At 38.7% G+C, this 13,816-nt stretch overlaps 1 pseudogene; it reads left to right on the forward strand.

Annotated features, from left to right (window-relative positions):
* Positions 1-13,816, forward strand: part of LOC138157171 (zinc finger protein 184-like) — a 67,195-nt pseudogene that overhangs the window by 20,255 nt on the left and 33,124 nt on the right.

Raw genomic sequence — 13,816 nt, forward strand, 5'->3', positions numbered from 1 at the left:
AATACTCAATGAATGATCTTTTGAAACATTGAGGTTTACCCATTTATTCAAACAGTTTAACCTGCCATCATAAAATATTCTTATTAGGAGAACCAGTGTCAACTGAGTGAATGCCAGTGATAGGCTCTAGGTGGTACAGTGGAAAAAGCACTGACAGCAGACTTAGAGGACCAGGATTCCAATCCCCTCTCAGAAGCTCATTACTTTGGTGAACTTAGGCAGGCCACTTAACTTCTCTGGGCCTCAAGTTTCTTCATTTATAAAATATATGATATTTTATACGTAAATATTTATCTATCATCTATTTATAAATAGATAGCCTTTGTGGTTCCTTCAGGCTGTAAATTTATGATTCTTTCATCACAAAGGCAAGAGAGAATACCTGGGTTTAACTCCCTCATTGACCATATTGAATATAGAATGTTATAAAACCAAAGCAATAGAATATTTATGATAAATGTTGCCTATATTGTAGACCCATAATCTTATCTACCTAATATAGTTGCTATGAGTAAGGCCAATAGGTTTGCCAGCATGTCATTCTTTCTTTCTTTCTTTTTTTAAGCAATCGGGGTTAAGTAACTTGCTCAAGGTTACACGGCCAGTTATTTCTGGGTGTGGTGCTAAGTATCTGAGCCCGGATTTGATCCCCAGGTCATCCTGACACTGGAGCTGGTGCTCTTACTTGCTGAGCCACCTGGCTGCCCCTAAGCAATTGGGGTTAAGTAACTTGCTCAAGGTTACACGGCCAGGTGTTTCTGGGTGGGTGATAAGTATCTGAACCCGGATTCGATCCCCAGGTCATCCTGACACTGGAGCCAGTGCTCTTACTCGCTGTGCTACCTGGCCACCCCCAAGTCATTCTTTAAATGCTAGAATATCATTGGTACCTTGGTCAACCCAGATGGCATTACCTGTCATGAAAAAAATGCCCATAATTCATATGTGTGTATATACACAACACATGCATATACATACATACATATGTACACACATACACATACATGCAGGGGTGTGTGTGTATGACTGTCTTCTACTTGTATGAAGCCCTAATCCAGTTAAGGTTATAATGCCCTACCTTCCCCACCAAAGTCCAACTTTGTATGGACTTTGGCCCTTCCCAAGATGTCCAGTGAATAACAGCTGTAGGCAGCAATTCTCAATAAATAAAAGGATACAATTTCCCTTCTTGAGCATGAAGAAAAGTAGAATCTCAGATGGTGTGTATATGTCTCAGATAAAGTACTTCCAAGAATAAGAATACTTGTATTACATAATCCCAACCACTTTTGTTCATCTAATGTTGTGATAGTAATGGCAATTAAAGATTCCCCTGTATTGGCTTGGTTTTCAAATTGATTGTATTAAAACCCAGAGTTTGTTAATCCCACCTGTGGGATGGGCTTGTTGATGTGAAAAGAAAGTCCTGAAGTGGGAGGAGCTGGTGATGTAGATTTGGAGAGACAAGAGAGAGGCGGAAGTTCTTTTTGGAAGCAGCACCTCATGGAGAGAGAGACTAAGAGATTGCTGGTGGCCGCTTTGAATTGCCCTGGACTTTTGAGACCTGCCCCCTGAGCTGCCAAGGACTGAGGAGACATGGCTGTTTTGCTGGTACTTTGTCTGTCTGTTTTGATGTTATTTTGCCAGATTTGTCCACTGGTGAAAGGCTGTCCTGTTGAAGAAGTCCTGGAACCTGGCATTTGGTTAAGAAGGCCTGAGACTGTCCTGCAGACAGAGAGTGAATACTGTCCACTGGTGAGGGACAGTACTGAGAGTGAATACTGTCCACTGGTGAGGGACAGTACTGTTGTTGCAGGGGTCTGGAGACTGTCCGGCAGACAGAATGAATACTGTCCACTGGTGAAGGACAGTGCTGTTGTTGCAGGGGTCTGGGAGCCTTTCTGTTGGTTCAGAAGCCCTGAAGAAGGATTTTCTTGTTGTATGTTTACAGAAATCCTGGGAGAGGGCTTTGCTAATGTGTTCAGGGGTTCTAGGACTGTTCTACAGACAGAGGATAAATTCATGAAGGGACTGGCAATGTATCTTATGGCCTTGCTAAGCCTTGTCTCCCCAGGAACTAAGATTGCTGAGAACTTGCCTCGTGTCAAGATGAAGAAAAGACCTCCATTTGGGTATTAAGTGCTGTGTTTAAACTTGATGTAACTCTGGGGTAGATTCAATTGTGATCCAGGGGTGGGGAACTTTTGACCTTTTTGTGTTCTATGGTTGAGCAAATGAATGTATTTTACTTATGTTTGGAAACTAATCTCCATTTGAGAAGAGGGGCTTTGTGGTGGACTTAATTAAGGTATAGCCTAGGGGTGGAGAAGTATTTAGAACGGAGACTTTGTAATTGATTGAATGATTGGAAAGTCCTGGGGTGGGGTAGGCCTTGGAGATGATTTAATCACACTTAGTAAATGCTATATTTTGAATGATGTCATGTTTTGATCTTCTCTGTTCTGGGTTTGTTACTGAATAAAATAGAGAGCACCTATGCTGGTATTTTGAACCTGGGAAGTTGCCTTTCTTTTGGCATTACATTACAAATGTTTAGATTGCAAAAAATTGGTGAGACAATTTTGCTTGCTAGCATTTGTTGGAGTCTACCCTTGAGATTCTTTGAGCGAGACAACTACTGCTAATGTAGATTCTTGGAAGGCCTTGAAAACTTAATCTCAGAAGATGCATATGTAGTGTTATGGTCCAAACCAGGACTTTGTGCTACTATAGCCACTGCAGTCTAAAAATATATACCTGCCCCACTTTGTGGGTACATTGATTATCTCCAATATCATACTGCTTAAGTAGCCATCCTGACTGTGTTAAGTTTTTTTTGAGGTAATGTGATATTGACACCCTCCTCCTCCAAATAGCAGTTGCATCAGGCTTCATTAATAGAGCTATAGTATACAGAACAAAGGAGATGAAAGACCTGCTTTATTATGAATTGACCTAACTATATTTACAGTGGGGTATTATATTTTATGTACCACATTTTGATGAGGCCATTCATACACGTGTATGTATATATGTGATATATATATATATATATATATATATATATATATATATATGACATTTAAAGCAAAGCAAAAAAATGTCATACGAGAAATGATTGTCTGAACTGGGGGTGTTTAGCCTGGGAAAAAAAGATTTAGAAAAGATATAATAGCTACTTTCAGACAGTTGAAAGGAGTATAACATAAACTATGAATGTGATTGATTCTCTTTTTTCTTCAGATGGAAGAACTAGGAACAGTAGGTAGGAATTAAAAGGAGACAGGTTGCAGCTCAACAGAAGCAAGAAGACCTGAACACTTGTGCATAAAAATGGATTGGGCAGCTTTATGAAGGAGTTACTCCTTTAATATCTTCAAACTGAGATTAAGTGATTTCACATATAGATCAGAGAGGTTGTATAGCATAAGTATTCATCCACTGGATGGGAGGTTTGTTAGATAGCCTTCATGATCCTTTCAGACTTTAAATTTCTATAATTCTATGAGGTCTTCACTTGCTTCCCTTACCTAGGTGGATCCCCCTTTATTCTGGATCATATGCACTTACTTTCTGTACTTTCATAACTTACCACTTTACCATACTCCAATTATACCATGTCTTCTTTCCTCTTTGGCAAAGCCATATATCCTCATTAAGGACATTGACCATCTTTGCCTCTTTTGAACCTCCTGTTTAGTCAGGAATGGTGCTGTCCACATAGTATGAAATGAGTAAATAATTTACTTGGTATGTGGACATCTCTGAAAATTATGAGAACATACACTCCTGTTCATTTTTTCTGACACTAGCAACTCTCTCCAAGGCCACGTCAATAAATGGCGTCAGGTTGAACAGGAGTGTGTTTGGCATTTCAGGAATCATTGTCCTTCAAGGATGTGGCAGTGGACTTCACTCAAGAAGAGTGGGGGCGACTGGACCCTGATCAGAGATATCTGTACAAGGATGTAATGCTGGAGAACTATAGAAACCTGGTCTCAGTTGGTAAGTGTCGTTTTTCTGTGTGACTTAGGGTTATTTTGTTTCCCCAGTCATTAAATGGTATAAAACTTCTCACTCTAAAACATTTATCTGTTTATACATTTGAGACTGAGCAATTAGAAATTCTCAGTTCACTTTGAGCACAAAAACTGGATGTTCCTCTTCCCTCTTTCCACGTGAAAGTTTACTTTTTAGAGTATAAAATAGATAGCTTTGTTGTACTGTTCATAATGCTGCATTATCTCATCCTTCAGAAGTTATGAGGTACAAAGAGATGGAACCTAATGCAGGAATGATTTTTATCCCTAATACAGACATCTAAGTTCTCTGTTTTTCCTTTGAGCAGGACATCAAGTTTATAAACCAAATCTGATATCTCAGTTGGAGCAAGGAGAAGAGCCTTGGATTATAGATAGAGAAATCCCAAGTTCCTTCCCAGGTAAGTGAAAGACCCAAGCAGAAGAATCACTTTAATTAACAAAAGGGGTTGTACTTTTGTAATTTTCTTTGAAGCCATCTAGGCATGTGGATAAGAATGAGGTCATTTGGCATAAACTCTCTCAAATACCTTGAGCTAATCTGATCCTCTAATATGCTGAAGTAATCTTAGAGTTGAAAGAGATCTTAAAAGACATCCAGTTCAAATGCTGAGAATACAAAGAAAACAAAATTATAAACTCTTTACTCTCAAAGCACTTATATTCTATTGGGAAAGATGGCACATCCAAGTATATTTATACAGAATAAACACAAAATTAATACAAAATAGTTATGGAGAAAAGCATTAGCAATTGGGAAGATCAGAAGTAATTGAGTTAGGAAGAATAGTTTAGGGAGCCGACAGTTTTTGTGTATGTTCAGTTTGAGCTTCTGAAGAGTGCCCTTTGGGCATTTGGACATGTGGATCTTGAGCTCAAAAGGGAGATCAGAACTAGAGATAAAGATGGGAGAGCATGAAGAGTTAAAGTGGTGGGAATAGATTAGATTGTCAAATATAGGAAGAGAAGAGAGCCAAAGAGTGGAATGACTACACCAACAAGATAGAGAAGATGAGAAACAGAAGAGATAATTACAGATGTAGGAGAAACCAGGATTATGAGGTATGCCTGAACCTGAGGAAAAAAGAAAGAATCCATTAGAAAGTGGGGGTCAGTAATATCAAAAGCTGGAAGAAAGATCAAGGAGAATGAAGACTTTAAAAGTCAGAGCTAGACTAGTAAATGATTCTCAGGGTTATTCCTCCCCAGCATTCAGGGTAGAATTTAGAGCTTTGACATTTGGGGGTTTGTGCCTCCATGAGCTCTCTTTTTAAGACACACAGATGTTCCTTGATTGATTAAGCAAGACTGCTTTAGACTGTGCTTTTAGCATTTTGGGCTCCAGAAAGAAGAGGGGCAAAATGCTTCAGAAAAGATGTCCAATACTCCCAACTTTCCCAAGATCCCATGAAGATGGTGGCCCATACAATACTAAAGTACACCTTGGAGTAACAGTTTATAGGTGATCATTTATAAGACAGGAAATGATATATCAAACAAGAAATGTACTGGCTAAAACAGTTTCATAGACTTCCATGGGACAAAGTCAATGGCACATATCCAGCACTTCCTTCAAAAAATGTATTTTGATTATCCCTATATTCATAATCATTAAGCATTTTTTTAATACTTGCAATGTGCCAGGCACTGTGCTAAGTGCTGGGTACATGAAGAGGGGCAAAAATAATCTCTGTCCATCCAAATGGGGCAAAAACATGCAAATAACTATGTAGGAGTAAGATATATTTGGGGTAAAATTGGAGATAATCTCAGAAGGCACTTGCTTAGGAGGGACTGGGAAAAGTTTCTTGCAAAAGGATATTTTAGCTGAGACCTAAAAGAAACCAAGGAAAACTAGGAGGCAAAGACAGGAGGAAGAGTGCCAGGCATGGGGGACAGTCAATGAAAATGCACACAGTTGGGATATAGGGTGTCTTGTGCAAGGAACAGCAAGAAGACCACATTCATTAGATCACAGAGTGTGTGGAAAGGAGTAAGGCGTAAAACAGCTAGAAAGGTAGGAGACTTGGTCCAGGTTATAAAAGGCTTTAAAAAAACAGATAAATCAAGAAGACTAAGGATTTAGAAAAGCCCATTAGTTTTTGGCAATTAAGAGATCATTGGAAAGAGCAATTTAAGCTGTATGGTGTGGTCAAAAGCCAGACTGCAGAATTAAGAAGAAAGTGAGAGGAAAGCTAGTAAAGGCATCTATTATAGACATCCTTTCAAGGATGTTTGGGAAATATAGGAAAATAGCTATTGGGGATGGATAGATCAATAGTTTTTAAGGATGGAGATAAATATATTTGTAGGCACCAAGAAAACAGCTAGTAATCAAAGAGGGATTGAAGTTTAGTAAGAGAGAGGGGATGATAGAGCGATCTGCAAGTGAAGGTGGGAAGGAATAGGATCACTAGTGGATATAGAGAGGTTTGCCTTGGCAAAGGATGGGCTACTTCTTCATATATAATGGGGGTGAAGGAGGAAATAGCGGTGAAAAGTAACTTGGTGACATGATATGAGAAAGAGAAGGTAAGAGAGATTTTTGACAAATGGCCTGTTTTTTCTGTGAAACATGGCAAGTTTCTCAGATGATAGGGTAAGTTCAAGACAAGATATGAAAGGTCTGAGGAAGGATGAAAAGGTTTGGAAAAGCTGCTCTAGTGAGTGGAAATGAATTGATTTAAGGCCATATAAAAGGCTTGCCTTGCTGCAATGAGGGGTAAGGGCCCAGGTCAAATTATAAAACACAAATTTGTATTGAACCCAGTCAAGCACAGTTTCATGATTTTCTCTAGTTTTATTCAGTAGCACACAAATTGGAACAAGGTAGGAATAATGGGACTAATCCAAGGCTGGGATTTGGCAGGAAAAGATTGATAAGAAGACAAAGGACTCAAGAAGTGGAGGATGGTGTACAGTTGAACTGGTTCACCAAGGTATCAAAATGGGGAATGGAGGAGAGTATAACTTGTGCAGAGGTGATGACCTGGGAAATAACATGAGGGTTAGATGGATTAAAAGTCAGAGTGAGGATGAAAGACAGGATTAAGGGTTATGAGACAGAAGGAAAGATGTAATAATAAAAGATTATGATCAGATAAAGGAGTTTTGGAGTATATGGAAGAACACTTGTGGGTAATGGCAAGATCAAGGGTATGACCACCTCTGTGTAGTTGAATTGAAGTGAAGGAGGAGATATGAAAATTTAGTAAGTTTAAGAACTGGGAAGTTACAGTGCCTGAGGGAGTATCGATGTATATGTTGAAGTCCCCTAGTATCAGGGTAAGCTGTGGAGGAGAGACTGTGAACCAGACACTGAACTCATTGAAGGAGGAAGGAGAGTGTCCTGGAGGTTGGCAGATAATAGTTACCGGAATCTTCACTGGGTAATAAATATAGATTGAATGAACCTCAGAGAAGGAAAGGTTATCCCCTCATCACTGCCCCTTTCTCCCTTTTTCCATCCTTTCCCCAGACTCCACGGCCATATTTGAAACTTCTCACAGCATTGTACTCATTACAACTATATTTGTTCTCCTTTTCTCACTTTAGCGATTCCTTTCTCATTGCCTAAGCAACAATATAGAGTTAGATTTTTCTTTCTTTCTTTCAGACTGGGAGATCAGAACAGAAACCAAGAAGTTAGCTGCAAAGCAAGACATTTCTGAAGAGAAATCATCCCAGAAGGTAACAGTGGAAAGATTCCCAAGGGATAGTATATGCCACTCTAAGCCAAGTGAAACCAGGAGATTCGAAGACCAGCTTGGGGCCCCACAAGAAATGCATGAGAGATATCTAAAACAAACAAGAGTTGTCCAGAATAAAATCCTACCTGAGAAGAAAGCCCCTGAATGTAATCAGTTTAATCTGGACTCAGTTATTATTATGGAACCGAGTGTTCCCACTCGAGAGAGATACCATGAATATGATATATATGGAAAAACTTTTGAATGTGATTCAGACCTAATTAGCCATCAACAAATCTGTGTACCGAAATCTTATGAATGTACTGAATGTAGGAAAATTTTCAGTAAAGGTGCACTCCTTACACAACATTGGAGAGTCCATACTGGGGAGAAACCCTATAAATGTAGTGACTGTGAAAAAGCTTTCAGTAAGGCTACTCTCCTTATACAACATCAGAGAATCCATACTGGAGAGAAACCTTATAAATGTAATGAATGTGGAAAAGCTTTCAGCCAAAGTATATGTCTTACTCGACATAAAAGAATTCACACTGGGGAAAAACCATATGAATGCAATGAATGTGGGAGAGCCTTTAGACTGCGTGGACACCTTACTCAACATCAGAGAATTCATACTGGAGAGAAACCCTATAAATGTAGTGAATGTGAGAAAACTTTTAGTCAGAGTACAGACCGTACTCAACATGAAAGAATTCATACTGGAGAGAAGCCCTATAAGTGTATTGAATGTGGGAAAGCCTTTAGATGTAGTACACATCTAACTCAGCATCAGAGAATTCATACTGGAGAGAAACCTTATGAATGTAGTGAATGCAGAAAAGCATTTTGTGATAGGTCATCCCTTAATAAACACCAGAGGATTCATACTGGAGAGAAGCCCTATGAATGTAGTGAATGTGGGAAAGCCTTCATTCGAAGTTCAGACCTTACCCAACATTACAGAACTCATACTGGTGAGAAACCTTATGAATGTAATCAATGTGGAAAAGTCTTCAGCCTACATGTACATCTTACTCGACATCAAAGAATCCATACAGGAGAGAAACCTTACAAATGTATTCAATGTGGGAATGCTTTCAGGCACAGTTCAGCCCTGGTCAGACACCTGAGACTTCATAGTGGAGAATAATCCTAGGAATTTAGTAAATAAAGTTTCTTTTGGACTTAACCCATATGCAAATACCCTATGGTCATAATACAGCACCAGCTATGATTTTGTTTGGTATACTTAAATGAGAAATATGCTGCTTCTTCCCCATCTCTTTCCATACTGTATATCTCTCTCCCATAGTATATCCCCAATTTTTATAAGGGGTTCTCACCCAATAGCAGTTACTCTTAAAACCAATTTGTTTAATGATTAATTTAACATTAATTTGATTAAGTTTATAAGCATTGTACATTGCTAGGTAGTTTTATTTTTTTTTACCTATTTTTTTGTTTTGGGACTCCTAAACATTTTTACTTTTTTTTGGTGCTAAAACACCAAAAGTAATGTGCAAGTCTTAATGGGGTTAAAGGAGTTGATCATTAGATGTACTGACTTTAAGTGAATTGGCTTGCTTTCCTTAGCACTAGAATTATATTGGTGTAAGTAAGGACTGGACTTATTTCCAGGTTTTCTTTAAAGATACAGAAATCAATTTATTTTAAAAATAAAATCATCTCTAGACAAGTATACTTCATGAAGCAGTCTGTTGAAGCATGGAAAGTTGGTTATGTATGTTAGTAAAAAGACTACTACCCACAGTGGTAAAATCAGAGCTGGAAGGGATTTCAAAGATCACCTCTTCCAACCCTCTTATAGATGAGGTAACAGGCCCAGGAAGTGTAAGTGACTTCCCAAGGTCACACTGCTAAGGAACATTAGATGAGGTATTTGAACCTATGCCTCCTGACTAGTATCAGTGGCTTTAAGAAAATAGATTTTTGTGGGGGGAGGGGGCAGCTAGCCTGGCACAGTTGATAGAGCACCAGTCCTGGAGTCATGAGAACCTGAGTTGAATTTTAGTCTCAGACACTTACTATGTGACCCTGGGCAAATCACTTAACCTCAATTGCTTTGTTCCTCCCCTTCTTCCCTCAAAAAAAACAAAACAAAAAAAAAAAAACAACAAAAAACCCAGTCTTTGAGAGCAAAAGAAATGAATACATAAAGTCAGCACTCATGGTTATGGCAGGTTATATTACTGCAAAGAAACGTTTTAAATTTAATATGAGTCTCATCAATTTTCATGTAGAAACAAATAGGTGTCACATTCCTGTCAACATCCCGATCAGTTTTTTTATAGCAGAACAAAATGTTTATAGAGAACAAAAACTACATCATTAAATTTTATTGATATAACTAAATGATAAGTTTTATAAAGTACATAATTTGATTCAACAGGGCAATTCAATAACATAGCTAAAATTATATTTAATGATAGATGAGAATATATTCTATCAAATTCATATCTGGCCTCCTGACTTAATTTGAATTGGAGCAAATAAGAAGATGAGGGAGAACTTCCATTCATGAAATTCAGATTTCCTTTGACATGATTTTTATAGGCACTTAGGGTAAAAAAAAAAAGTTTTTGAGAGATGTAGGGCCACTAAATGGCTTTCTGAGAGACTGACTTGAGATATCTGTTACTTTATCTTCTTACTGTGAATTACTCCACAGGAATTAAAAGATCACTGTGTTGAGCTTTCTGCTATTCAATAATGCAGTGTCTCTGCTGTTTTGGATCTACCATTTTTCATCACCAGTAGCTTTATCTTCGACTTTAATGTCAGGTGGGGCACACCTGCCCTTCAAATCAATGAACCAGCCCTTGCTGGAACTGAATTTTTCATTCTTTGGTCTCTTAGCATGCTGTAGATTCTTAAAAAATAAAAACCCTCAAAGCCCTGGCATTGTATTGAAATACAAAGGCCACCATCATGATTCTGAATCCACAAAATGAAAAAAAAAACATGTAGGGCATTGGGCAAAGCAGTAGATTTGGAGTTCAAATCCTTGATCTGCTGCTTACTACCTGGGTGATCTTGAACAAGTCACATTATGTGTCTAAGCCTTTTCTTCCTCATTCTTAAAGGAGTTAGACTAAATGATCTCTGAGTCCACTTTTAGCTCTGATCTATGATTCTTTTACCTCCCCACATGAATAGATCTTCCTTAGTTTCCATAATCTAATCCATAATCATGCATGTTGTCTTGGAATAGTGGATTGCATTTTGAACCTCTGTTTTTCCTTGTTTCCAGGAATTTTTGAGGATTCCATATGAGGTATGGTAGATTGTAAAACACTACTCAGTTATTTGGGGAAAGAAGTATGTGTTAGTATAATTGCTATATGTTCCATGTATTTGTGTTTGTATTTATATTTGAATTTGTAACCATGTAAAATTTTATATTTCCTGATTATTGGAAAAGTGAGACTTTTTTGCTATTTCTGTAATACAGTGTAATAATGAGAGGTTTGCCAAGCCACAAACCTGGATGGTCTACTCTAAAGAGTCCAAGAGCTGATTTTATGCTTTGAGCAACATTAGAATCCAGGTCCAGAGATGCATGGTGTTCTAGACCCTAAAGATTACTGCAACTAGGAAGATTCAGCTAAATAGGTTGTTTCATTTAAATTGAACAAGGATAGAGACTATGGGATGAGAAGATAAAGTAAACTTTCAAGGAATCTAAATATTTTGGTCTTCAGCCAAGGTGGTATTCAAAGTACAAAATATGAAACCTGAAGGGAGAAGATGATTTAGGGATTTGGTAAGCAAATCTTCATCAGAAATCAAAGGAGCAAAACTTTTCCATGGCTATATACCATTGACTGTCAACCATAGGCTGAAATTTCCAATGACTAATCTAACTGTAATAACATAAGGATATAACACAAGTAACCTTAGCCCTTTCTCCCCACCCTACCCTGCCACTTACCAAGTGAGAAAGGTAGGGCAGGGCAGGCCCTAAAGTGCTCTCATTTCTGGTGCTAAACATCCTCTTAGTTGGGAACAATCATATAGGGACAACATGGAGAAGTGGGTAGAGACTGAAAGCATATCTCTCATACCATGTAGCATGTCAGGATTGACAGATGAGTCTGGTACTTGAGGTTCAAGGTTGGAATGAGACGAGACACTCAGAGAACATAAAGCAGTAAATAGAAATAGGTTAATAGCCATAGCGTGGAAAGGATACCCAACAAGGAAATAACATTTGTCTCAAGTAGATGTAATCCCCCTTGTCTTCACACAGAAATGTATCTGATTAGTAGGGCATGGTGTGGTGACTTAGTTGGAACATACACCAAGTCTATAGGTGACCAGGAAGCCACATCAGCCTTAACCCCTTGGTCAAACACCTTTCAGGGTCAGTTTACCCCACGTGGCAGTCACTTTTACAGATACTGCTCCTACCACACCTCTTATGACAAGGAACTAAAGATCTTCTGCAGGATTTCTCTCTTAAAAGGATATAGGACTGTTACTAGACACCCTTAATCTCTGGAATTGGAAAAGCTTGGTATAGGCAGCACAGGGGGAGAGGAGGGGACTACACCAGAAAGATGGAAGAAAAAATAGCAAGAACTCCCTGCAGGAATGATCCAATGTGGAAGAGACTGAAGAGTAGGAATCTCAAAGAAAACCTTTGCTTTTCCTCCTTTGGGAGAACCAAGTCTCAGATTTAATTATCTGGTCTACATGGCATATGCAATCCACAGTTGTTTTCCCTAGTGATGAATAGCGGGAACAGCTTCAGAGACATCAGGGCCACAGTACAGATGGAGACACTTTTAGCCCAGTCACCAATTATCACACATCAAAATCATCTGTAATAAAGTAGCTATGAGGTCATTACTCTCTTATATGTAGTCTGAAAAGATGCAAGCATTGATTCCAAGACTTTTCTTGAACTACAGCCTTAGGGAACAGGACTGGATGATCAAAGACTTCCTTACCTCCCAGGACCTCTCCTTTCTAGGAAGCTCCATTGGGATGGTCACATGAAAACTTTTACCCTTTAGAGGCCTCTGCTAAGGGGCTGCCCACTTCTTTGAAGGGAGCTGAATAATCTTCATCTTCACTGAAGAATTAAGGATTACCATTAAGTTAGTTAAGGGATCCCCCCTTTATTCCAAGTAAATAGAAATTCGTCATCATTATGCAGAAACAATTTTACCTCCCCCATTCTGTTGGGAACCCTAGCATTTCCCAACAATACCACATCTTATTTCCCTAAACTCTTTCTGGGAAGGAATTGTGTCAACCATCCTTGGGGACAGGAGGCCCTACCATTTGAGGAGAACCTGAGCCATTTTCCAAGATTTATGGAGCCACCTCAGAGGGCAAAGGCCTCAAGGCTTGAACATCCACAGGTGACAGAATAAGGAAGGGCCAGAGGGGTCAACCAGAACTTTGTCCAAAAGTATTCTTATCAGGTAAGTCCTAGAAGCTGGATCTAACAAACTGCTGAACTAAAGAAACTTTCTTCCTATACTGTCATTGATTCATCATGACTATAGCTTCTGGGAAGTGGGACATTTGACTCCTGGTAGTCAGGACCATGATAACCAAGCCAATTATTAATAGTAACAAATATCTTGCCCTAAGATGGGAGAAGAAAGCCAATTGCCAGTTTAGAACAGGTGAAGGACCAAATGAATTTTCAAAAACACTGCCCCTGGATGGTCTAGATTGTGTCCAGAATCATCTAGGTTCTTATCCAAGGAGAGTGAAGATAAAAACAAAGTGTTACTGAATAGTCTCAGACATACAAATAGGAAAAAAAAAAAAGGCATTAATGAGATCAAAAACCCACTGGAACCATGGATAGGACAGGTATAGTAAGAGCATGACAATTATGCAAATCCCCATAGTTCACTGTAAGCTTCAGGGTGCAATCCACCTTCCTTACTGGCCACACCAGTTTGTTGCAAAGAAAGTTGGTTTAATAAAATACTCTAGCATACATTTTCATAACTTGAGAGAAAATGGTTTTGCCTCCACCTGGGATTAGCTATCATTTAATTTTTAAGTACTTGGAATGGCTTGGGCAGTTTAAAAGCTTTCCGT

Source organism: Petaurus breviceps, unplaced genomic scaffold, assembly GCF_028583685.1.
Source record: "Petaurus breviceps papuanus isolate PSGF00001 unplaced genomic scaffold, PetGlider_PUasm1.0 171, whole genome shotgun sequence".
NCBI classification, from domain to species: domain Eukaryota; kingdom Metazoa; phylum Chordata; class Mammalia; order Diprotodontia; family Petauridae; genus Petaurus; species Petaurus breviceps.